General features: G+C 38.2%; 1 protein-coding gene across 1 annotated transcript in view; it reads left to right on the plus strand.

Moving 5' to 3' along the window:
• LOC149250191 (uncharacterized) overlaps window positions 1-23,806 on the plus strand; it is a 371,096-nt gene that overhangs the window by 323,325 nt on the left and 23,965 nt on the right. The window lies entirely within an intron of this gene.

The following is a 23,806-nucleotide window of genomic DNA, read 5'->3' on the forward strand; positions in this document are numbered from 1 at the left end:
CCGATCTAATCCATGATTGTGTAGAGGTTTATATGGATGATTTTACAGTTTATGGTAATTTGTTTGAAGAGGCATTAGAGAATTTGGAAAAAGTCCTTATAAGATGTAAAGAAACAAACCTATCATTGAGTCATGAAAAATGTTTTATGATGTTTACTGAAAAGATTGTTTTAGGACATCATATTTCAGGGGATGGGATTAAAGTTGATAGATCAAAAGTTGAAGTCATCTCCAAGTTGCCTATTCCAAATTGTCAAAAAGATGTTAGAAGTTTTCTTGGATTTACTGGATACTATAGAAGATTTATTGAAAAATTCACCAAAATAACATCTCCACTCTTCAAATTACTTACAAAAGACTGTGAATTCAAATGGGATTTTGATTGTCAATCTGCATTTGAAACTTTGAAAACAAGAATATTTGAAGCACCCATTTTGAGAGGTCCAAATTGGAAACTTCCTTTCCATATTTCCACAAATGTTTCAGATACAACTCTAGGAGCTGTGTTGGGAAAAAAGGATTCAGTTCCTTATGCCATTTACTACACTAGTAAAAATTTGACTCCCACCGAGTTAAACTATACTGTGACTGAAAAAAAGTTCTTAGCTGTTGTTCATGCAATCAATAAGTTTAGACACTATATAACAGGCTATGAAACTTTTATCCATACTGATCATTCTGCAATTAGATATCTCATGAATAAACCTGTTACTAATGGCAGAGTTACAAGATGGCTCTTACTTTTACAAGAATTCAATATTACTGTGTTGGATAGACCAGGGAAACAAAATACAGTAGCTGATTTCTTGTCTAGAATCCAAAATACTAATGAAGATTCTCCTGTAGAGGATAAGTTTCCAGATGAGTATTTATTTGCAATAACTACTAAGACTCCTTGGTATGCAGATATTGCTAACTATTTGGTTACAAGAAAGCTACCTCCACATTTATTTCCTGGTGAAAAAAGAAGAATTATTCATGAGAGTTCAAATTATTCATGGATTTCTAATGAATTGTTTAAAATAGGGCTAGATTGTGTGACCAGAAGATGTGTTCGGGAAGATGAAATGCCTGACATCCTCAAGGCATGTATGATGAACCATGCGGTGGACCTTTGCTGACAAAAGGACGACCTATAAAATCCTTTCTTTAGGATATTATTGGCCTTCCCTTTTCAAAGATGCAAAACAATATGTCAGAAGGTGTGACAGCTGCCAAAGAGTTGGGAGACCGACTCTTTCAAAAGAAATGCCATTACAACCACAGGTACTCATCGAACCCTTTGAAAAATGGGCTTTAGATTTCATTGGACCTATTAATCCACCATCTAAACAGAAAAAATATATATTGGTATGCACTGATTATGTCACTAAATGGGTAGAAGCCAAAGCATTGCCTTTTGCCATTGAAAATTCAGTTGTTCAATTTCTTTTCGAAGATATTTTTACTCGTTTTGGTGTCTCAAGAGAAATTGTGACAGATCAAGGAAGTCAATTTACATCTAACTTGATGGAGAAACTGATGGAAGAATACAAAATCAAGCACAGAAAATCTACTCCTTACCATTCGCAAGCAAATGGCCAAGTGGAGTCTACAAACAAAGTTCTTGAGAGCATCATCACCAAAACTGTTCATCTACACAGAAAAGATTGGGCAGAAAGGCTTCCTGAAGCCTTATGGGCCTACAGAACTACATGGAGGAATACAACAGGACATTCTCCCTATGAACTTGTTTATGGGAAAGAAGTCCTGCTCCCCATTGAGTTTCAAGTCAAGACTTTCAAGATGGCAGTCCAGTTGGGGATGAATCTATCAGAAGCCCAAAAGCACAGAATGGAGTAGTTGAACGAGCTAGATGAGATCAGACAAGAAGCAATTTTAAAGACTGATCTAGTTCAACATCAAAGAGCTAAGTGGCATGACAGATACATCAAAGATAGAAAGTTTCAAGAGGAAGATTGGGCATTACTGTTTGATTCCAAGTTCAAAGACTTTAAAGGTAAATTTCAGACCCATTGGCTTGGGCCATATGAAATTGACAAAGTCTTTAACAATGGAGTGGTAAGAATCAAGACCATTGATGAATTTCAGATTTCTTTTCTTGTGAATGGCCACCGATTGAAAATTTATCATAAGCCACTCTCAAAAGAAGAATTTGTCAAGATGTTCCAAGAGAATTCTGCAATAAGGCTGGTGGAGAAGAATCCTTCTTCCCCACCAGCCTAGCCTTTGATTCTTTCAGTTAATTAAAAAAAAAAAGCCCGAAAACCAATCATAGATTGGCAGTCTTATACATAAAATATAGAGTGAAAATCAAGGACACTTGACACTATATTTTCCAAAAAAAAAATCTCCTCTCCTTCTCTTTCCATCTTCACTCAACCTCATTTGCCATTTCACTCCATCTCCATCTCATTCACATTTTCTCTTCACTTCACTCCGCTTCATTTTCATTCCATTCCACTCATTTCATTTTCATTTCATCAATAAAAGTTCCTTTCAGGACTATTTTCACTCAGTTAGTTCTTTTCTAACCATATTTGTTCAGCTAAGTGGGTGCTATCCCAATTTCCGCAGCTGGAAGTAGTTTCCGCAGCCAGAAACAGTTTCCGCAACCAGAAACAATTTCTGCAGCTACCACCACTCTGTTTTTCAAATTCACAGTCAGAATGTTAGTACAAAAATCATGAAAATGCAGGTGTAAGTGAGCAAATGCCATGAAGACATGGAGCATCTCCAAGACATCAAGAAAGAACAGTTGGTTAAAAGCTATGGGCAAGAAATGACAAAGTTTCCAAAGGTATGAGCAAATTTTTTTATCAAATAGCAATTAAAGTCATGATTATGCATAGTTATCAAACCATGAAAAGTTCTACTATGTGCAATGATTCGATATGATAGCTCCATTACCCACTCCTATCCCACGATATTACTCCATACACCATGCATTCATTTCTTAACGGTCTCATGATGGGTTTTCGGGTTTAAACTCAAGTTGACTGCACTTTCATTTGCCACCTGCGCTCATAAGATGTGACCAATCTCTTTACGGCTCTTCTTCACCGTATTTTCCGCAGCCATCTATTAAAACGTGTGATCTCTCGTACGCAGCCGTTAATTCAAAAAAAAAGATCTCGCCTCCACTACCGTTCACTTACCATTTCATTTAAGACCTTCCTTTTATACACACGCATTTCAATTTGTAAACCCATTCACTACTGCTTATCCTCTGTTCCGCCTATAATCTGAAGCATTCCCGTTACCTGCTATCGATTGCAGCCATTGCCTTTTACCATAAACCCTGCAACCGAGCTACTTTCCTCTGCTAAAATCCTCATACGCAATTGCATCCTCAGTTGAAATTTAAAACAAGGAAAGGAATGGGAAAACTACTAAGGGCTGAGCCAGAAAGACCGAAATATCTAGAAGGTTACCCTCAAGCCAAGGATTTACTGAAGAAAGCCAAATGGTTACGGTTCATTCAAAGGTTTAAAGGCTATAACAAAGAAGTAACCAAGGCTTTTGCACGGTCATTTGATGGTCAGAAAGTGGAGATTGGAGATTTGAAGCTCACGGTGACCGAAAAAACAGTAGCAGCTGCCACAGGCTTACCTCAGGAAGGTGAGAGGTGGTTCAAAAATAAAAGCGTGGATGAACAGGCATGGAGAATTATGCTAAGAAACCCAGGTATGGACACCACCGTGTTTACTAAAGAAATTCATGTTCATGCATTGAAGGAAGAATGGGCTAGTCTGCTGTTAGTTAACCAAAAATTTGTCACTTGTGAAGGACGCTTTGGTTCGATGTACATGTACCATGCTAGACTGTTGATGAATTTCTTAGAAAATCAGACCCTTAATTTGCCTTATTTCTTACTCTTGAGTTTGAAGAAGATGAGCATTACAGTCCAAAAACACATAGGCAATATAGACCCTCATCTATACCATCATGGACTCATAAAAATTCTTATTGAAGACCACTTAAAGAAAAACAAAGATACATGGGAGCAATTCTTGATAAGAAACTACTTCCAAGAGCCATCTGAGGCCTCTGAAAGTAGCACACCAAAGACACCAAGAAAAAGTAGGAGAAGAGAAAAGAGCACTACAATCCAAGACTCCCCTACTATAGAAACTCAAGAAATTGGTCAAAAAGAAGAAGAAGACAGAACTAAAGACAAGAAACAAAAGAAAGAAAAAGGCAAAAGGACCATCCAAGAAGTCTACCAATCACCTGAACAATCCATAGAGGAGGATTATCAACCACTGTCAGAAAGATTAGTACATCTTCACGCTGCTGCTATAGCAAAGAAAAAGGCAAAAGGAAAACAGAGTATACAAGAAAAGAGTACTAGTCCACCATACTTAAGGAGAAGCACAAGGTTAAGAGGAAAAGGGAGTAAAACACAAATAAAACGGCCCCACTTCATTGACTTGGGTGGAGAGACACCTGAGAAAACTCCAGTTGGCCGTAGTCCACCTCATCCTCAGCCAAGCATTGAGATCAGTCCTCCACATGATGAAAGCCCTTCTCGGCCAGAGCTAGAGAGTAGTCCTCCTCCTCCACTAGATTTTGAACTCAGTCCAAGAAAGACACCTGAAGTAGACCCCAATCAACAGGAAGTATATGACTACTTGGAATCATTAGAAAAATCAGCTGCAGGTCCAAGTACCACTCTGCCACTAGATGCACAAGTTCAGTCCTTAAAACATGAGGTATTTGAATTAGAGGTCCTAAACAGGCATATCAAACAGGAAAATGAAGCACTCAAAGAGCAGAGCAAAGTAGATAAAATTATTCATGATAACACTATGCTCCATTTAGGACTATGGCAAAAGAAAAACAAGAAACTGAAGAAAAAGTGCAAAAAGTTGAGCAGAGCATTGATCAATCTCAAGTTCAGATGTCTACTAAGGAAACCAAGAATGGTGGTAGCACCAAAGAAGAAGAAAAGAGGGCTAGATGTCCTAGCAGAAGCATCAGAACATATGGATTAGAGAGGGGTGACTAAATTTTGGTTGCATGAGGACATGCAACACCTTCACAGTGGGGGTATGTTAAGTCCCAAACCTTCACTTCCCTATATATCGTTTCAGCCTTCTTTTTCCATTTACTTCATCCACCAAGCTGTCAAATCGTTGCATATTAGTCTAAAAAGAGCTTATGAAATGGTTTCCTAACTATGTTTATGGCTGTTGTTTGATTTAGATTTTTGTTCAAGCAGCTGCAGAAACTTGTCACTTTCCGCAGCCAGCCCAAGTTTCCGCAGCCATTTTGTTAAAAGCTATGCTATAGGTGTCCAATGGAGAAACCGGCCACATGGGTAAGCTGCAAGTGACGTGTATATGGAGTGTGTCCCCTCAGATCAGCCAAATCACTCATAAACGGTCGCGGTCAATGATGGTCAAAGGAAGGGCCAAATGAGGAATTTTACGGTGGCACGGCTCTGTTTTGCCCACGTGAAGGTTTGCGTGGCACGATCCTTAGTTTCCGGAGGTACTGGCACACCTGGAGAGCAACCCGTGAACTGAACCAAGTAGCCACCACTCCATGAATTCAACTGTCGTGATGACCATCACGCTAGATCTCGGGTCAAGGAGATTTACGTGTCTCTTGGCAGCATAAATCTAGGAATTAGCTGCAGCACCTTTTCCTTATAAATAACGTGTTGATATACGCTGAATAGTTAGCTTTTGAATTGTAATTTTGACTGTTGTCTTCAGCCCACTGTACTGCGTTTCACTTTGCTTTATTACTGCACTTTAAATACATGAGAAGACAGTTTTTCTGAATCTGATTTGTGACTAAGTGATTGACTGGCCGAGGTTGCAGAGGGCCCCTGTACACCAAAGCTTTGTATAGTTTCTTACTTGCTTTCATTTACTGTTTTCAAATCATTGCTTGTATATATATTGTGTTGTTCTGATGTTCATTGCTGTCTATATTTCCTTTATGTTTTCTTTTATAACTGTTAGCTGATCAGTGCTTCTTTTACAGGTTTTGTTGTAGGTAGCCCGGGAAGATTTATATATTTTTTTTGATAACTACTGACATGAGATCATCTTGTCCTTTCTGCTGATTTTCATTTCTTGAGTTTAATTCCAGCACTGTCATTTTTCAATTTGTGTTTTGCTTATTTACTTTTCTGCTACTTAGACATCATATTACTCATATGTTTATGATTTCCTTTCTATAGTCAAGTGACTCTATTAGTAAGGAATCAGAATATTACTTATTGTAGTATGATTTAGTTTGCTTTCCTGCAAGTTAAAGATTGAATTACTTACGTCATTTTCAAGAGTTGAAATATGATTGAGTAGTTAAATCTTAGTTTCCTTTTATGCAATTTAATTTCCTGCAATTTAGATATCATATTACTTAGCTTGTTTATGATTACTTCCTATAGACAGATTGAGTTGAAGCGTAAAGGATCAGAACAGGGGTTGAAGTAGTGTGATTTAGTTGCTTTGCTTTCAGTCTTTGAGCTGCTTTAAGTTCAGTTTTTACTTTCTTTTTCATACAGCAGTAAGGATACTGAGCCATTGTCACTAGTTCACTGTTTGGTACATTTACTTCCTCTTGAGAATTGATTTCATTACAGTCAGTTTAGAGCTTTCTTTTTGAAAACTTTTAAGTTTGGAAAAATCACTGTAGAAATCACCATTACCATCCATACTTAACTTTCAATTTCGCCATCACACACTAGGGAATCCATAGAAGATAAACCCAAAAACAAACTAAAAAAACTCAAAAACGACAAAAGACTAAGAAAATGGTTATCTCGTACATATAGTACACCTCACTTCGTCAGTTTACGAATCCTGGATTGACATTTTAATTAGCAATTTAGAACACACTAAATTGACCAAACAGTCCTCTATGGACTTTGTGTCTCGCCTCACTACTATACACTTGCAGTCCTCTATGAGCCTTGATGATCCTGTCAAAAAGAGATCATCCACATACAAAACTAGAATGAGTGGCTTACCCTCTACCATCAAATAGTAAAGGTTGGGATTTGCATCACTCTTGACGAATCCCATCTGTTGCAAGTAGGTGTCAATTCTACCATACCATGCCCTGGGAGCCTGCTTGAGTCTATATAGAGCTTTCTTTAATCTGCACACATGTGTGCACCTCTCATGAGTCTCAAAGCCCTCTGGCTGTTCTATGTACACTTCTTCCTCTATCACCCCGTTTAAGAAGGTTGTCTTGATGTCCATCTGGTGAATCTGCCATCCCATTTGAGCTGCTAGAGATATAACTGACTGGATAGAAGGGTATCTAGCAACTGGGGTGAAGGTCTCCTCATAATCTATCCCTTCCTCTTGTGTATACCTCTTTGCCATGAACCTAACCTTGTATTTTTCCACACTACCGTCTGTCGAATATTTGATCTTATAGATCCATATTGAATCGACAACTGATCTGTCTTCTAGCCTTGGCACTACTTCCCAAACATCATTCATCATGATAGAGCTATACTCTTCTACCATGGCATCTACCCACACCTGATGTTGTGTGGCCTCTTGAAAGTTGGAAGGTTCTGCAACCTAAGCCACCAATGCTTGGTACCTGTCAGGCTGTCTACGTTGTCTCTTGCTCATCCTAGGAGTTCCAATAAACTCCTCTGCATCTCTTAATGTCTGACAAACCTCTCTACTAGCTCGACCACTAGTCGTGGGAGGTTCTGCTAGCTCCTCCTCATCCTGTCTCTGTTGCTCCATCTACTGAGAATTCTCTGGATTTCCTGCACCTGAGGAAATAGTGGTGCTGGTCACAGTACTTGACCCCTGTGACTATCTTCCTGCCTGTCCCACTGGTTGCCCTTGTGGCTGCCCTTGCTACTGAACCAAAGGAGCTTCTGCTGACCGATTCTCATCACCTGCAGGCATCTCACGAGATCTCCTAAAAGCTCAGTCCTCCATGGACTTCGCGTCTCACCTCACTACTATCTTCCTATTGCTAGGAATGTAGATTCTGAATGCCTTTAAGGTTTTGATGTACCCAAAGAAGAACCCTTTCTTTGTAGTTTAATCCAGTCTGGTTTGTTTATCATCTGGAATGTGGCAATAAGCAATGTTGCCAAAAATTCTGAAGTGGCTAACTTCTAGTTTCTTCCTTGTGAAGGCTCCTTCTGGCGTTTTCTTCCCCAATGCTCTATGAGGAGTCTTGTTCAGAATATACATTGTTGTGTTACATGCTTCTGCCCATAGGAATCTGGGTAGATCCTGGTCAAATAACATAGCCTTTGCAGCTCCAACAATGGTTATGCTTTTCCACTCCGCTACACCATTCTTTTGTGGATTATATGGAGTTGTCCATTATCTCTTGATGCCTTCCTTCGCACGAAAATCTGTGAAGTATTTATCAATATATTCTCCACCATTATCTGAGGGAAGCACCTTGATCTTCTTCCCTGTCACATTCTCCACGAGAGGTTTAAACTTTCAGAAACGATCGAAGACCTCATCCTTGGTCTTCAAGAAGTAGATCCAGGTTTTCCTGGAATGATCATCAATAAAGGTGACGAAATATTCGAAACCACTGAGAATTCTAGTGGACATCGGGCCGCAAATATCTGAGTGTATAAGTCCTAACACGCCATCAACTCTACTGTCACTTCTTGGAAATGTTGCCTTAGCATACTTCCCAAGTACGCATCCTCTACACACATCATCGTGCTCTCTGCCAAGTTTTGGAACCCATGTTACCGTTTCTTTGAGCATCCTAAATGCTCCATGGTGTAGATGTCCCATTCTCTTGTGCCATAACTCATTCATCTCCTTCCCACTGCTACTGTCACTGCCTATTAGTGCCATTGGAGAATCAATTTGTAACTAGTACAATCCGTTACTTCAAACTCCAATTTGTCTTACCTTTTTTTAGCTCGGGTATTTGGCATACACTTTCTTCCCTACGAAGTGAATATCATACCCCTTATCCTGTAACTGAGATACTAAAATCAGGTTCATACCCAACCCTGGCACATGCAATACATCAGTAGCGTTGGTGCTTGCTCTTGACTCCCCCTGAAAATCTATGGTACCTCACCCTACTAGATTACATTTAGTTATGTTTCCCATAGAAATTTGGAAGTCCATCTGCTCCTCTATGTAGATAGAGAAATATTCTCTAACCCTTGTCATGTGAGCTAATGCTACATTGTCTATATACCAGACTCCCTGTGAAGCTGATCCTACTAAGAAAGAAAATTCATCCTCCAATCCGAAAGACAAATATGAAGTCTCCTAAACGATACTTCTATCCATGGCTATGCTTGAAGAATTTAGTGTGCTATTCCTCTTTTCCACCCTGACACTGGCTTTGTTCTAGTGAACTGCTACAAAAACTCTCTGTGTCTAGCTAGAGATCTAATCAACAAGAAAATTTGAGTTGCTTCCTCTGCCTTGGGAATCACTTGTTCAGGAAAATTCGTATTTTCCTACTCTCTCAGAAAAATCGTTCTTCCTCAAGAAATTTGACCTTTTGGCAAAAGGACTATGCTACTCCTTGAGAATTTCGACTCGCTGCCCACACTGAGCAACGAAATTCCTTATTTCCTCTTCTGAGCTCTCCGGCTAATCAGTGAAGCTCTAATACCATGTGAAATTTTGTCTATTGCAGCTACTAGAAATTATTCTTCTATCTCAAAAATTAATTATGCAGTTTATTTGTTACAACAAATAACGAATAAAATCACAACTGCAATTTTCACCATAAAAATACCACGGAAAATAAAACACTGGAAACTGAGATATTCTAGCAAACACACAATAATTTTGACACAGTTATTTTTGGACAATTGTCCCTAGGAAAAACCCAACTTGGGAAAACCGGTGCCGCAGATGAGGGTTTTATTATTAATATTCAACAACAATTTTAAGTACAATAATTTAGATGCCCAGCTGGCAATCTAGTCTGAGGAAAATACTGGCAAAAATATCGTGAGAATTTTCTCTCACACCACAGCTATTTTCTGCCTCCGAAATCGCTTACCCGGCCTCTACGTTGAGCTCCCTACGTCACCCTCTGCGCAGAGCTTATGCTAGCCCTTTGGAGACTTCGGCCTTCCTTCCTTTGCCTCTTCTAGGAACTAGAAATCTTCCTCTTGGAATATTACTACCCTCCTCTTCCACCTACTACTTACCCTCTGGCTCTATCTTCTATGTTGAGTTGTTGCTTCTGAGAAAATCGAACTGCTTGGGCAACTGAGTATCTGCACTAGATGATTTTTCCATCACAACATCGACCTCCTCTTATAATCCTCCATTGGAGCACCAACGACCAAGATTAAAACTTAATCAATGGCTAGGATCATCTCTGGATCAATCTGTGTGAGTTTTTAGATGATTCTCACTTTATCTCAATTAACACTGATTAATTAACCATATTCCCTAAGTTTAGACTTAAGAAATATTTAAAAATCGGTTAATAATCTAATTGAGAGATTTCTAGGTGGAATTTCCATAAACGATTTCTGGGTTTTGGAGATCTCATGTATTCTGGCCTCTCCACAAAGTCTCAAGGCTAGAACATATCTGATGCTACAAAAACTAACACAACAATGTAAGATTCACAAGTAAACAAATTGAGCTCACGATTCCAATTATAGATAATCAAGTGAAATGCAAAATCAAGATGCAAGATCTATCTATGTGAGATGCAAAATCTTGGTTGATTTTAATTATATGCATATTCTAAGGTGAAAGCCTTCATGTCAATTGTTTTGAAACAAGTCTTAGGACAAGGTTGTAGAAAGAAGTGTTGGGGAAGGAGATAAAGGCCTCGTTAACAATACCTACCCAGGACTTCTAACAACCCAAGTGCCTCCATACCTACAAGGGATTGACCACAAGAGAATTGCAAGGTCACCTATTTTAACCATTGCTTAAGGGTCAAGTTTCTCAAATTGGAAATGAAGAAGATTGTCCTATCTCTCTATCAACCAAACTTATGCTTGGAGGTAAATTTTAAGATGCAAATTAGATCTAGGATGCAAATGCAAATGAGATTTAACTATAATGATGCTTTAGTAGAAAAGATAGTCAATTCAATTATAACCAAGACTCACTTATGAGCGCAAGATGATTAGTTTACGATAATGATTAATGAAGCAAATTATGTGTTGCTCATTGAAACAATAGAGATGCAATTAAATTAGAGAATTAGAGCAATATCTCACAATGCCTTTGACAAACAATATTTCTTAAGATGACTTTACTTATATGAGAAAATGGAACAAGTAAAGTTTTACAATGAAAGCATATGTGAATGATGGAAAATGAGATTGCTAACAAGATTAGAAAGAGACTACTTAAAATCTTCAACTTGTAAATGAAACCAAAGACAAGAACAATTCCAAATGCAATAGATCAAGTAGCTAATGAATGCAACTATGAGACAGAGATCTAAACTAACAATGCAAGAGAAACAAGTTAGTAATCTAGATCTAAGAGAAAAGAAAAGGAGAAGAGGATGCCTCCCTCTAAATGAGGAGGCAAGATACCATGGGATAGAGATCCCAAGCTCCCTCAAGAACAAGATTTTGTTATTATCTTACAAGAGAAGAAATCCTTTTAACAAGGGAAAGGACTCTTCAACCTCGAGGATTAAAATGGTGAAAGAACACCTCACAACCCAACCTCCTCAAGATGCAAAGATGAATTGGATCAGCTATCAATTATACTTCAAAATACCTCAAACAAGGTTGATCCAACCCTCAAGGGTACTCGACCTTTCACAAAAGATTACACCAGTCATAAGAGAGCCCACAACTGGAGGAGGAAAGCCTCCAAAACCTTACACCCAACCTAGAATATTAGTGACAATTTTTATTTAAATTTTTATGATGATTCTCTTAAGATGAAGGCTCAAATTAACTTCAGAAAAATTCGGCTCCTTGAATACTGTCAAACCCTTGCTTCAATCAGGGAATAGTGTCCTCGGTCTAGGGAAAATAGGTCCAAAAATGTATGTGGCTTCCTTAACAAATTTTGCAAATAATGTCAAGCCTTTGAAATCGATTTTTATGCCAAAAAATATGTGGAGAAACCCTTTTCAACATTCGTTTAGACCCCTGTAAAAGACAAGGGTTAGCATAAAAATGATATATTATTTTTTAAAGGCCTTAAAAGCTTGCGGCATAGAGAAAAAGGTCTATGATGCCTGAAGCCTACAAGAAAGGGGCTTTTAAAAAATTTATGAGTCACAAAAATGATACCCAAACCCGCCTTGATGCCAAGAATAACCCTTCAAGGCTAGTGGCTAGCCAAAAAATGAGATCTGAAGCAAATAGATAGCCAAATCCGCAAGCGAAGCCCTTAAAAAAATTGCAAAACATTTATAGAGGCAAATTCCTTGAGAAATTCAGTCTTGAGGAAAAAGAAGCCCTCAAAACCCTTGTGGCCTTCAAGAAAAGGCTAGACGACCCTTAAAAATAAATCGTTGACCTCCAAAGCCCTAGTCGTCTAGGCTAAGAGGCTAATCCTAGCTTCTAAAATTGATATTCTTCAAAATCTTGATGGGATCAAGGCTGCAAACAATGTATATAAATAGATCCAAGCCCAAATTAATGCCTTCCTTCATAGCTGCAATAGAAACTCAAGAAAAACACAAATATATACAAATAGATGGAAATATATACAAGGTTAGATGGAAATATATAAACAAGATCTATTCACAAATTTAATAATACAAACTCTTTAAGTAGCAGATCTATATACAAAATTTACAAGTGTAATCTATGAGTATGAGGACACCTCCACCCATACATCGGATAATATAGCTTTGGAAATAGCAGATAGATCAATGCAAGTTCTTTAAAATTAAGTGAAAGATTTAATTTGAAAATGAGTGATCTTTGTAGAGGAAAAGGCAAGAAACTCCCTTCAATGCAATCTCATATGATAAGCCTTTGAAATGTCCCATCATGGGTTCTTCAGTCCTTGTTTCTTGGGAGTTGGTTGGTTTAGCTGAAAACTTCCCCAAGTCAGCAAGATCTTATCAAAATAAAAATTTCTACACACTTGAAAGATATTTGTTAGATCCACAGAGATTTGGATAGCACAATGATAGAGGAGTCCAAGGGTTTAACCGAAAACCAATAGATCTGCTCTGCCTAGTGTGTTTTTCCAAATCTAAACAACGATGCAAGATAATTGTACACCGATGAATCTTTAAGAGCTAATGGAAATAAAAAAATTAAAACACTAGTAGAACATATGCACAATATTAGAAAAAATTACGACAAGAATTTGAAGAAGAAGACCATAGCTTTGCCCCCAAAGTCTTTTACTTTATTATTCCAAAAAAAATTAGTATAGAGCTTCAGAGCCAAGTTAATCCATCTGAAGATGTTACAATGAGGAGCCTATAGCTCAATTTATAGAAAATACTAAGAGCTAGAGCCTTCCAAGTGGAGAAAATGGTTAGGTCCAATAATGTGCACAAATTTGACTCAATCCATGGAAAAAACGGCTAGTTGGAGCTTGATCCATATCAAAATGATCTCAACCCTTGATTAATTCGTTGATCTTTGTTGGAGAAATTCGATCTCCCTTAAAAACTATGTTGGGTTGACCAAACTTTGGTTTTGGAAGTCTTTTAGACCATAAAAATATTTTATTTCTCCTTGTCTTGAACAAATCACATTTTAATGACTCCTCTAGACCAAGAAATTCAATTTTGTGGGGAATTAGTTGTGTTTGGGCCCAACAAATATTCCTAGGACCAACCTTCCTCGGGAATGAGTCCTTCAACTTTATTTTCCTTGGGAATAAGTCTTTTCTCAAAAAATTTGTTTTTCCACTTGGAGAGGAAATTATTTCCTCTCATTTTTATTACCATTTTCCAACTGATTGTTTGTCATTTTTTGCAGGAAAATCAAAATAATGACTCTACAGGGGTTTAAACACATTTTTCCACCATCAAAGTGTATCTTGATAGAAAGTTTAGGAGTTGAGGTGTAATTTTAAGTACTCATACCCCCTAGACTTCTGTAGACAACACCTTTTACATCTTTACATAAAATATTAAATATAAGCCCACTCAGAAGTAAAATTTTTAAAATTGACCTCTAGACTAAACCAAATTCTGCAACACTTTACATATGATCTAGTATGGTAATGATACATAGACTCGATACACTAGGACTCACCTAAGACCTTACCATCAAACCCCACTATAGCGTTGGGGGATATTTGGGAGAAAAACTCTACCAATTATAAAGGTTGAAAAACATGAATAATTGATGGAAATAAAAAACTCCCTAGACTGAAACTCTTTGGTAAAAATCATAGGCTTACCTAGATGTTTTACATGGCTTTATAAACATACTAGAATCACTTTTACATCAAGGCCCACGGGGCAGCAAAATTTGGATTACATAAGTTGTTGAATAATCTTAGGGCATGCATATTAAAGTGATTCTTCTTTTAACATGATAACAATTTGTGAAGTTTTTAAACAATTTAGCTTTACTTTATTATTAGCATGTGTTTGTCAACTTCATCAAACTGCTATCAAAAACAAAAGGAGATGAGAACACAAAATTTGGCTCTCTGCTAGGGCCAAAACCTCTCCCTCTTGGAGGGGAAAACCCATGCGTAAATTCTTCTTATAGAGATTCCATTGACGAATACCAAGACCATGACCCTTGACACATTTTGCCTCTCCAAGACCAAGACATCAATCCCTTATTTTGCCAATGTTGAGATCATCATCACTACTACCAAGCTTATGACAACACTGTATTGCTGCGTCTTCACTTGTTGTTCCTTTTGTTGAGATCATCATTGATGTACATTCACATCAATGTCACTAAGAGCAAATTTGTGAGATCATCTTTTATATCATCATTTAGAGAGTTATATCGAGATCAGGACTCATGATCCTATAACTAGCATAAGACTGTGTATCACAGAGATCATTCCTTGACATCAATATATACAGTGATCATATGCTGCGTCTAATTTGAACGTTAATATCATTACAAATCTGAATGTCGAGATGGTATATGAATTGATCTTTTATATAGTGATGCTAAGAATATAGCCCTACTTCACTGCTGTTCATCATGTCGAGACTGGTACAGGAATATCACCTAGATCCACTCCATCAATGATATGCCGAGACTGAAGTTATGCTTGGAGAGAATGTCGAGGATGTGATATACATATATATAAGTATGCCGAGATCAAACATGATCTTCGAAACTGCAATAGATACACAACCCTCTTCGTCCATCCGAGATCTATTAGTGTGAGATCACTGCGTCATATATATTCTCATTCAGGTATGTCGAGATATTTAGCCCAGAACGTATAACAATGTTGCGTTCTCTGTGATCAGGTCATGACTGCACCTAAAACCCTAGCCGAGGTGTAGTCAGACCTTCATACGAACCTCTGCTCCACACCTAACCGAAGTATGATAACCTTCCTTCATCCGTGAGCCTTTCCTGCGGTGTAGATTTCCTCTATACACATACGAAAAATCAGAGAGGAAATTGCGAGTTCTGTGTTGTATGTTTGCAGATACCTCAGCCACTTATTTATAGTGGTTTGCCCTCAAAACTGAGTCGACATGTTAAGTGAACTGACGTGTCCTTATGTTGAGTTGATGTGACATTTAAATATATATATTTAATTCATTTATTGAGGTCGACATGATGACCTTTTCATCGTTTGCTTGCAGCCTTCTTGTGATGTCTTTTGGAGGATTGAACTTGGTCTTGGAGAGCTGCTCTAGGTTTGAACACATTTTACATAGGCTCACAAAGAGATTTCATTACATGACATGACTCTTTGACAAATAAATAAATCCTAAAGACATCAAGAAGAAGTCTTTTACCTAGTGACACTTCTTGCTCATGAAACCCATGTAGCAAGATTACAAAAATAATTTATTTCCTTTTATTACATTAAATACAAAGATCATGTCATTATGAAGACCGAACCTAGTTACACTTTCTTCAACACTCCCTCTTAACTAGGGAGGTATTCATAATGGTACTTGGTCATTCTCAATCTGAAGAATTTCTCATAAGAAGAATTGGATTTGCAATCCATCTGTTATAGCATCATTTCAACCAACATTGTTTCCATTTAGCAAGGCCTTGACTAACAACTCTATCTCTCACTTAGATCAGAGCACACAATGTTGGCGAGACCAATCACTGATAGACACGCATCATCATTGTCTCTCTTAGGGTCATACCCACCCGGGTGTTCTCCAAGTATGACCTACTAGGACTATTTTCATCATGGGTTCCCAACCCTCAAGAATATCAGTCCTTTTGCCCACTCTTGTCTTGGATGCCCTACCACATCCTCAAAGAGTGTCGGATGCCAGATGATTACACAATCCTCCATTCGTTCTTCCAAACCGAAGACAAGAATGTCGTGTCTAACTCTCCCTCTTAATCAGGGACGAGTTCCAAGTTTCTCTTTTCTTAGAAACTTGCTTGAGATCCTTTGTTCATAGGAACTTCCTAGAGCTCCCTCTTACCCAGGGACTCTATCATCAGTGCTTTATAGGGTCTTCTAGTTGATTGACGATCCAAGACATCAATGTATCAATTTCTTCACATGTAGGGTTTAGCCATCCATCACTTTCCTCCATCATGTCATTCCTTCTTTCCCAGAGACTGTCCTCCTTGGATTTACATTTGGGGTTTCCTTCATAAGCTCATCTGTCTTCACTTTTCTTCAACAGTGATTGCTCTGGATCACAAGGTACCTAGTTGTGACATCCTTCACAACTTTCCTTTCCTTGATCCTACACACATACCCAGACTTTTCCAAGAGGTTAGAGACCAAAACAAATCACATATTACCTTTTAGCGATGGCCTTCTTCCAGTGACATCTTGTAGGTATCAATCATCCTGCATACATGTTGACACATCTCTCAATGATATCTGTTGTCAAGGGTCCTCATCCTTTCAGACTTCCATTAGAGTCTTCACATCATTCCGGGAGGTTTCTTGGTCAAGTCTTCCTAATCCTCTGGATGTTGACTACCTTCAGCATGGTTGCATGCTTCACGATCTCTTCCATTCTCATATCTTTCATTCCCAAGAGCTCTCAGATTTCTTCAATGGTAGTCAACTACCTCGTACTTTATATGAGGACATATTATGTTGATTTCATCTAGCTAGACTTGGGCCTTTCCGCATCCTTTCAGAGGAGGAGATCCTTTCCCTTTTGATCATGCTTGATCCATTTTTATCTGCAACCATATATCATGACATTACAATATCAAATACAAATATAAATGCAAACATACATACCTCATTTTCCTTCAAGCTTCATTCAACAGCTTTCTTGATTGAACGAGCCTTCAATCCCTTGATCTGATTCATCATGTCATCAGTCTTCATCTCATTATTTCCATAAGTTGGAAATCCTGATGAAACATTTTCTTCCTTCTCGGACTAGAAGACCCTCCGTTGAGATTTCTGTCTTCAGGATCTAGTGTATCCTCATCTGGCAAATGTTCCCTTTGACCTGGATGACTTCTTCCTTACCTTTGATATTCAATGAGATTCTCAAGAGCTATGTTCTTCTTGATTCTCACACAATCTTTTGTTTCCATGATGCTATGATGCATTTTTCTTACCATGATCATATCTGCAAAGACTTCTGATAGGATCCTTTTGAGAGGGACACCATCTCACTCATAATGGAGATCTACTATTCCCTCTTTCCCTGATCCCTTTCTTCAGCTTCTTCCACCCTTCCGGTGATATGAGCTCTTCTTCCATAGTACTATCTTGTCTTGTCAACTTTCCTTTACTTATCTGCACTTATTTGAGTCCTATCAACTTGTCTTTCTCTATCTGATATAGAGACCACAGACTGTTGATCAAGATAACCTCCTTGTCCATGGACATTTGTTACCTTGCCTATCAATGATGATTATTCTTTCATCACCTTTCCCAGACCTTGTAATTGAGATCTCATGAAGAGTGCCTCTTCTATCACTTCATGTATTTCTTTTCTGTCCCCTTTCTTGCTTCATAGAGATGAGAAAAACTTTTGAGAGTTCCTTCTCATAAATTCAGAGGAGACTTGTTCCCTGACTTCTCTTCTTCATAAGGATTCTGTCAATCCTTCATGTTCTCTGCAAGGACTTTTAGATAACCCATCTATCCTAAAGATCCCCTTGTAACCATGAAGTCAATGAACCAAACTTGATTATAGAATGGACAAATACTTACTTGATATGTGAAGATGAGATCTTCACCCTGATTATGATGGCTGTTGATGAGGCAGTTTTGATGCTTCCACCGGATGAGGTCCTTGATAGAAAGATTGCCTTTCTTTTCTTTGAGCTATTTTGATATGCAGGCTGTTGAGTGTTGACATAGTTATATTTTTGGAACCTTGTAGTTTGCAGCATTTTGAGATTACAGATCAGGTATGAGTCATTGACTGAAACTGTGAGAGTAATCAGAACTGTTGCCACAGATCAGTGATCTGAATGCTTCATCTTGTTGATCTCCAAAACCTTTGCTGATGATAATTGTTGATGTAGACTGCTTCTTGGACTTCGATCCTTTTCGAGATGAAGTATTCTTGGTGGCTTGTGTAGGTACAAGATCTTGCTGTTGTAACTTATCTTTTTGATTGCATAGACAACAACCCTTGTTATTGAATACTGTTGTTTGAAGATTGATCCTTTGATCTAGGGTTTGATTCTGCCATGTAGATCTTTCAGCTGCTTTGGTGTCTTGTAGGAACTTGATTCTTGAATGTCTCTTTTTCTTCCCTTACTTTGACTGTGAAACCATCCCTCTGATACCATGTTGAATAATCTTAGGGCATGCATATTAAAGTCATTCTTCTTTTAACATGATAACACTTTGTGAAGTCTGTAAACAATTTATCTTTACTTTATTATTAGCATGTGTTTGTTAACTTCATCAAACTGCTATAAAAAACAAAAGGAGACAAGAACACAAAATTTTGGCTCTCTGCCAGGGCCAAAACCTCTCCCTCTTGGAGAGGAAAACGCATGCGTAAATTCTTATAGAGATTCCATTAACGAATACCAAGACCATGACCCTTGACACATTCTGCCTCTCCGAGACCAAGACATCAATCCCTTATTCTTCCAATGTTGAAACTTGAGATCATCATCACTGCTACCAAGCTTATGTCAACACCCTACTGCTGCATCTTCACTTGTTCCTTTCGCTGAGATCATCATTGATGTACATTCACATCAGTGTCACTAAGAGCAAATTTGTGAGAGCATCTTCTATACCATCATTTAGAGAGTTATATCGAGATCAGGATTCATGATCCTATAACTATCATAAGACTGTATATCACAGAGATCATTCCTTGACATCAATATATATAGTGATCATATGATGCGTCTAATTTGAACGTTAATATCATTACAGATCTGAATGCCGAGATGGTATATGATAGATATTCTATATAGTGATGCTAAGAATATTGCCCTACTTCACTGCTGTTCATCATGCCAAGACTGCTACAGGAATATCACCTAGGTCCACTCCAGCAATGATATGCTGAGACTGAAGTTATGCTTGGAGAGAATGCCGAGGATGTGATATACATATATATAAGTATGCCGAGATCAAACATGATCTTCGAGACTGCAATAGATACACAGTCCTCTTCGTCCATCCAAGATCTATTCGTGTGAGATCACTGCGTCATCAAATATATATTCTCATTCAGGTATGCCAAGATATTTAGCCCAGAACGTATAACAATGCTGCATTCTCTGAGATCAGGTCATGACTGCACCTAAAACCTTAGCTGAGGTGCAGTCAGACCTTCATGCGGATCTCTGCTCCATACCTGACCGAAGTATGATAACCTTCCTTCATCCGTGAGCCTTTCCTGCGGTGCAGATTTCCTCTATACCCATACGAAAAATCAGAGAGGAAATTGCGAGCTCTGTGTTGTATGTTTGTGGATACCTCAGCCACCTATTTATAGTGGTTTACCCTTAAAACCTAGGAAACCGGATTCGTCCTAAACCCCCTGCGAATCCCGAATCCGGCGAATCTGGCACGATTCGGTCTGGATACGTGTCCAAATCACAGGACACGTCGTGTCCGAGGGCGTGTCGCGATTTTCAGGGGTGTGTCGCGATTTTAGGACACGTGTCCGGTTTCCAGGACTTGCTAAGCTCAGCGCGGGTATGAAAAGGGCGTGTTTGCTCGTTAATATTTTCATTTGGTAAGTGATTTGTGCTGTTGCAGCAAGGAGTAGAGCATTTTGACAGCTTCATAATCAAGTCTAGGCCCTAGTATTGATATGCTATTCATGGTAATGTTAAATTCTTAAAGTAAAAGTGACATTCTCCTTAATCTTCATTTTCATCCTTTTACTTAAATTTTTAACATTACCATGAAATGACTCAGGATGTTTGAGAGTGGTTCCGGCCTCATTGGATTTCATATGGAGAAAGTAGAATTTTAGATTTCATTCAAAATCCAGCAGACTTATCAGTTTTTCAGGATTTTAGGATTGGGGATTGCAATGTTTCCATTGAATTTTTTCATGTATTAGGGTATGGAACTCGTATTTAATCAAGAGCACCAAACCAAGAGCTTCTGAATATGTCGCTCCCGCTCCCGTTTTCGCTCCCGCTCCCCGCTTTCGCTCCCGCTCCCAAGTAACACTGTTCCTGATGATATGGGTCTGGACACCATTGTTGAGTTGGCATTGGCCAACATGGATCTCAATGATCCAGTGCTAGAGCCTGTTAGATTTGATGACTTAGAGGGGTCAGCCTCCATACCAGCAGATGCAAAGGCGACTATGGATACAGGGGAGGAGGAGGATGTAGAGGAGAGCAGTGGGGACCATGATGATGGGGACAGTGATGCTGATTCTGATGCTAATTGATGCCTTGAGGCTTGTATACCTGTAGTTGTTTTATATTTTCTATTTCTATTTGCCATTGGCATTGCACCAACACTACCTATGAAACACATTTTGATTTGATGACTTAATGAGAAAACTACAGTTGTCAGTGTGTTTATCTTACTATCTTGTAGTTGTAAGTTGTCTTTCAGTTATGAATTATGAATCATGATTTAAATTTTTAATAGATTTACCATTTATGTGACCAGTACCACTGACATTTATTTGAATTTTGTATGTACTATGCATGCTAATAGCTATAGATGAAGATCTATGTTTGAAATCAATAAATTTGTATCATTAATTAAAATTTGTGTAAGAAATATGATAATATCTAATTTTTAATATATATATATATATATATATATATATATATATAGATATATATATATATATATATATATATATATATATATATATATATATATATATATATATATATATATATATATATATTTTTAAATACATTATATATATATATATATATATATATATATTAATAAAATAATATATAACGTGTCCTGTTCCGGGGGGTCAGCGTGTCCCGAATCTGACACCACGAATCCCGAATCCTACGTGTCCCGAATCCCCGTGTCAGGTGACTTAGCTTAAAACTGATCCGACATGTTAAGTGAACCGACGTGTCCTTATGTTGAGCCGACATGAGTCATGACATTTAAATATATATATTTAACTCATTTATTGAGGCCGACATGATGACCTTTTCATCGTTTTCTTGCAGTCTTCTTGTGATGTCTTTTGGAGGATTGAGCTTAGTCTTGGAGAGCTGCTCTAGGTTTGAACACATTTTACATAGGCTCACAAAGAGCTTTCATTACATGACACGACTCTTTGACAAATAAATAAATCCTAAAGACATCAAGAAGAAGTCTTTTACCTCGTGACACTTCTTGCTTATGAAACCCATGTAGCAAGATTACAAAAATAATTGATTTCCTTTTATTACATTAAATACAAAGATCATGTCATTATGAAGACTGAACCTAGTTACACTTTCTTCAACATAAGTTTGATAAACTGCTGAAGAATGATGATGATCTGTTGGACTTTTGATTGATTTGATCTTGAAAAAAATATATATTGACTATAGGGTAGTTGACACATGAGTGGTCAACAGGCTTGAATACATTTCTATTGATAAGCAAGTTGTTGATATTTTGACAAAGCCACTATCTCGGATGAAGTTTGTTTGCTTCTAAGAGAAGCTTGGAATGATTGAGAATCCCTCTATTGGAGAGAGGAAGCATTGATTGTATAGTATCATCGATCTTCCTTGGGCTTGGCTGAGAAACCATGGTTTATGGTTGGGAAGATTTTTTTGGTTACTCCCTTGGGTCATTGAGTTTGACTGAGAAACCTTATGGTTGGGGAGGATGCTTTATGGTTGGGAAGATTGTTTTGGTTATTCCCTTAGGTCATTGAGGTTGACCGAGAAACCTTATGGTTGGGGAGGTTGGTTTTGAGGCTTGGAGAGATCCCTTAGGTCATTATGTTTGACTGAGAGACTAATAGTCTTGGTTGAGAACACTGATGTTGAGTACTCTACTTTGGGTCATTGCATTTGACTGAAAGACCATATGGTTGGGGAGATTGACCCCTTTTGACATCGAGATCAGGGTTCCTCCCTTGGGTCATGGACTAAGAGACTATATAGTCGGGGAGTTTGATATTGAGATAGGGATTCCTCCCGTAAGTCATTGATTTTGACCGAGAGGCTCTTGTTTATGGTCGGGGAGATGAACCTTGTGTACTCTCTTAGGTCATTGGGTTTGATCAGGAGGTCATTGGTATGGTTGGAGAGTTTGATCTTGTTTACTCTCTTGAGTCATTGTGTTTGACTAAGACCAGTAGGCTGGATGAGGAGATTGATGTTGAGTTTTCTCTCTTGGGTCATTGGTTTTGACTGAGAGACAGTGGGAGGGTCAAAGAGATTGACTTTGATTACTCTCTTGGGTCATTGTGATTGACTAAGAAACCATTTCATATGATTGGAGAGTTTGGCTTCATGAACAACGTTGATTGATGAACTTGATGCCTCATGAACATCTTGATTGATGAATGAAAAGTACCTCCCTAGTTAAGAGGGAGTGTTGGAAAAGGGTAGCTTTAGTCGGTATTTTCATCAATAAAATCAAAAGAAAAAGAGTGAATTTATATTTACCTCCCAAGTGTTCAAGTTGTCCCCTCCATGTTCAAGTTAGCCTGCCCAAGAGACACACCTCTTCACATGGACAAATCACTATAAATTGAGCCTATTTACTCTCCTTCAAGGACAGATTTCAGGCCATCTGGTCTGAGGCTTATGTGAAGTCTGAATCACCTAATCTCTGCGATATGCAAGCTGACTGAGGCACCTAATATATGTGATATGCGAGCTGACTGAGGCACTTGTTTTGTGGCTAAAGTGAAGGTCTGAGGCACTATTGTCTGTGGCATCATCTAAGTTCTAAGGCCAAGGAAAAGGCTGAAGTTCGGCCCTCCTAGAGACCTATGGCATATCTAATTATAGACCCCATTGTGGACAGAATTGAAGGGAACCCTGTATTGGATCTTGGAGGGTTGGCTTGGCACTTGTGTGAGGTCATCTTGCTGGTCAGTATTTGTCTATATGTCTTGGTAAAGGATCTTGTCAAAGATACGCTATTTTGATTGATGTACAAATTGATTTGAATAAGACATTCTCTCATAAGGAAAGGTTGTTGGGTTTTTCCCCTTGGAGAGGGGTTTTCCCAGGGTAATATTGTGTCTCTTGTTCTTTGTCTTATTGTGATCTTTACTGCTTTATGTATCTTAATGTTAATGGCTGAAATTTTCAAGTATAGCTACTTAGTCATTGAAATGTTCTAAAGAAGGCAAATTGTATCAGTGGAAG

The sequence above is a fragment of the Pinus tabuliformis genome, chromosome 7, assembly GCF_031772625.1.
Source record: "Pinus tabuliformis cultivar Carrire ecotype Pingquan chromosome 7, CPIR1, whole genome shotgun sequence".
Taxonomy (NCBI): Eukaryota; Viridiplantae; Streptophyta; class Pinopsida; order Pinales; family Pinaceae; genus Pinus; species Pinus tabuliformis.